Source organism: Rhagoletis zephyria, unplaced genomic scaffold, assembly GCF_001687245.7.
Source record: "Rhagoletis zephyria isolate East Lansing unplaced genomic scaffold, Rhagoletis_zephyria_1.1 Rzeph_scaffold_01349, whole genome shotgun sequence".
Lineage (NCBI taxonomy): Eukaryota > Metazoa > Arthropoda > Insecta > Diptera > Tephritidae > Rhagoletis > Rhagoletis zephyria.
Genome location: NW_016158433.1, coordinates 99,432 through 103,699, shown reverse-complemented (window position 1 = coordinate 103,699; position 4,268 = coordinate 99,432).

Here is a 4,268-nt window from a genome sequence, read left to right as displayed (position 1 = left end):
CGTAGAGAGGCCGACAGCGTATTCCTATACTTTGCCCAGTCGGTTCGCTTTCTGTTCCTGTATGCTGTTAAAGGAGCAGGATCAAAATTGAGATTGAAACTAATGTAGAGGTGGTCAGAAAAAGAGTGTTCCTTGGACATCTGCCAGTCCCTTATCCGATCGGTCAAACCGCTCGAAACAAGGGTGATGTCCAGCACTTCCCTTCTAACAGATGTCAAAAAGGTGGGATCGTTCCCACGGTTACATACAGTAAGATTGTGTAAAAGAATAAAGTCAAGTAAACACTCACCCCGGGAGTTGGTGTCGCTTGAGCCCCAGATCGTGTTGTGTGAATTAGAGTCGGCCCCTATTATGACCGGGAGCTTTCTGCGATTTGCTTCCTTCACCGCTTCTTCCAGTCTATAGGGTGGAAAAGCATGGCTGTCGTGGGCCATGTAGGTTGATGCCAGCCAGATGCACGCTGTTCCAGACAGTGTCCTCGTCGCTGTATCTGGAGAGTAAAAAATGAGAATATACTTTTTTAATTAGAATGCAAGCTCTGACCCTACCTATTACTGGAGCTGTTACCACCTGGTTGGCATCAGAGTTCAGTCAGTTTCTGACGATCCAAGGTTCTTGAACTAGAATCAAGTCCTCAGCTTTATCGCTGAGGCGAAGAAGGAGAGCAGCCGAGGCTGCCTTGGAGTGGTGCAGATTAATTTGTAGGATCTGCACCATCCTCAGAATCGGTTATGTCCATTGCTTCTAGCTCCCTCCGCTCGGCGGCGGCAATGACTGTGATGTCATTGTCCTCCTCCTCCGGTTCGGATACCAGAAGCTGGTCCTCGTCCAGCGTTGCCCATCGACTGTAGACCGACCCTACGTAGGCAGATACTGAGCCCGTGTCGCTCTCAGTATCTGTCGCGTTATCGGATACACTCGTTGGTGGATCCACAGGTTCACTCGTGGTGTTTCTTGTATACCCCGCGATGCCTGCCCCCGATGCCGACGCAGGGGCCGCAGGTCCGCTCCAGGCGTTGCCTGTTTTGTTGGCCCCTTCGTCGGGAAGAATATCTGAGGGAGCGGGTCCGCTCGAGGCGATGCCCGTTTCCCCCTCTTGCTGATCCGTTCTCTGGTGGATTTTTACTGGGATTGAGTAAAAGCCGTAGCTTATTATCCCACCACACCAACACACGCTTTAAAAAAAATTATTTTTTTTCGCAAGCCTCTTATTTTTTCCAATTGAGCTCCTCACGTGCCTTGAAGAGGTGTGGTGGTTTCATTTAGTTTTTGAATATGTCATAAAGGTATCCCAATCAGCCAAACGATATCAGTTAAATTTTGAACCAAAGACTGCTCTGTAAATGTGGCCACCAGTGCATCTTTTTTTTCTCAAACAATTGGGCTAAAATCCTTCCCCTTGAAAGCCACAACAAAAGGTGAAAGTGAGCCGTACCCATGCCTTCAGCGGCAAGTTTTAAAAGGTTTGAAGCAGGCGCCTCTTATATAATTATATATCTTCGCAGCGTCATCCAATACGGTTTTTAAACCTTGTGGTGGCATCTTTGTAGTCGCCAGGGAACGCTGATGGATCATACAGTGGCTGCTTGTGGCGTTTTCTGCCACTTTCTGCATACTAGACACCGCTCCTTTCGTTTTTCCAACCATTGCAGCTGCTCCATCACTGCAAATATCAACACACTGGCCCCATTTCAAACCACTTTTCTTTACAGATTTGTCGATAGCTTTAAACATTTCGTCGCCAGTGGTGTAAGTCTCAAGTACTCCGCTCATCAAAAGTTCTTCTTCGATTTGCATTGAGAATGGGTACCTGACAAACACAAGAACAACAGCAAGTCCCACTACTTTCGTCAAAGCTGCACACTAAAAATTCAAAGTTTTCAATATTTAATTTAATTGCCTTTGAAATTGCGTTGATTTGTTCTTTCATAGTGTGATTGTGAATTTACAAAATATAAGTAACATGTACATGTGCGCGAGCTGCTGCACTGGTTACGAGAACAGTCCAGCCAGCGAAAAATCCGAAAATTAATCTGACAACGGAAAGAAAAGTGGATGAAATGGGGATTTTTGTTCGTTTATCGATTCCATTTTTGGACATATTGACGATTCGTTTCCCACTAAAGTGTGCAGCAGAAACCTAGGTCTAGAAAAGTACCGACAATGGTTGTGAAAAGGATACGTTTTCGGCTGTTTTTCTGAAATTTTTCTGACGCAATTTTTCGTTGACAAAACGTACTGCTGAGCTACTCTTAAGAGCGAAATACACCACACAAGCGTCTTGACAAACCAAGCTAAATATCCATTTGCCTCAAGGCATTTGTGCTTAAGGGAAATTTGAACAAAAAATATAAGGTAAAATCGCCTCATTTGCAACAAAATTTTCACCGAGTGAGAACGTAGGAGAGAAAAATTCAAGAAAACGAAAATTTTTTACATTGTGAACCGGAAGAAAATTAAAATTCTTTGCTTGAATGAGTCATGTTTGCATGGTGTATAGCGAAATGGAGAAACTAGGTTTGGATTATGTTTGACAAACAGCTTCTCGAACAGTAGACACATGATAGTAAAATTGTTGCCATATACTCAAAATTAACTTGACTGCATAATTACGAAATTTTAATGAAAGTTTAAAAAATTTGCATGCACCACTAGTATACTCTAGCCGCTAGCGGCATCCCTGGTATACGCTCGCGGCACCCCTGGGTTCCGCGGTACCCACTTTGGGAAGGCCTGGTATATACCATACAACTCTACATACAGTGTTCATTTGTTGCATTTCGAGCTTTGTGAATTTCATAACATTATTAGTTAAACACTGTTATTTTAGGATAACAGTCTGCCTGCCCGCAGAAGGGTATAAAAGCGAGGAAATATTCTGTGAAGTCAAGCAGTCGATAGATAGTAGGCAGGGATACTTGTCGGTGGGCACAACACTACCGGCAAACGAACCGCACCTGGGAATTTCCACCACATTAGCGTATAGGTTTATATTCGGCGCAGGATTACCACTTCCGCCGACGAGTAAGGTTAGTGGAGGGATTTTCACTCCCACTGCCTTTAGAGTTCTGGATAGGAATTCCTAATTTAAGAGTGTGTTTAAGAAACGTGTAATCTGATTGAAAGTGAAGATTTGTTATTCTCGAAGAGGAGTAGGAATTTCTATTTCAGGTGCCCTGGACGGACTTAGCTCACCCCGGCACTACAAAAGTTCGTTACACTTTTCAAGATCTGTCCAAATCAATTGTCATTCCAAATTACTAAATTCGAAATTTAAATTCGTAATCAGCGATCCCAAAAACCCTAAAATACCCTTTTTTGATCAAATTAACTGATTTCTTCATTTTTGTGCTCGCCATATTGGATCCGCCATTTAGAATTTTTGAAATTTGACTTCACATTTTTAATTGGCATTTTGAACTTTTTTTAAGTCTGTCTCAGGATGAGCAAGGAGCGCAAATTTGCACTGGAGAGGCAATTGCAAAAGCTTTTTGGTCTCGGCCGAAACCGACAAACGGTTGTAGTGCCAATTAAGAAGAAGAAGAATCCCATCGAAATTGTTCATTTATAAAAACATGGTATATTAAAATTTGTTTATTTGATTTTTATTGTTTTTATTTTATAAATATTTACTTTAGTGCTACCCCTTAAAAACACTCTGGTCATCTCTTGAATTTTAATTTGGTTTGAAAACTAACGCCAGTGATTAGTAAAACTTGCAAAATAACAATTATTTTTCAACAGTAAATAAAACTTACAAGGTGAGTTTTATTTTACAAGAGACAAATAAAATTCATCGCGAAAGTTTATTTCTTGAACGCAAAATAAAACTCATTTCATAAGTATTATGTATTGAAAGAAAAAAACTCAAAAAGTACTATTTTGCGAGCGAACATAGAACTAATTAAAAAATTTCCAAAATTTGATGAAAATTATAAAAATGAAAACGTAAAGATTAAATAATGACTTTTACGATATCGCTTATAACTTTTACGGTCCCAGATACTCTCTGCCTATTACATGCGAAATCTTACATTATTACCAGGAGCTAGCCGTTGTTTAATGAAAATGGTCTTACATTTTTCTTAAAGATGGTTTATAATTTGACATGGAGATTATTTTTCTGATTTTGCATACAACTTTTAACCGACATACAAATCAATCAATTATCAATTCGTCGCAAGATTTTATTTTTTTATGAATGTTACCGCAAAACTCCGGACCACGCTAACCGATTTCTAAAATTCTTTTTGTAAAGGAAAGGTGGT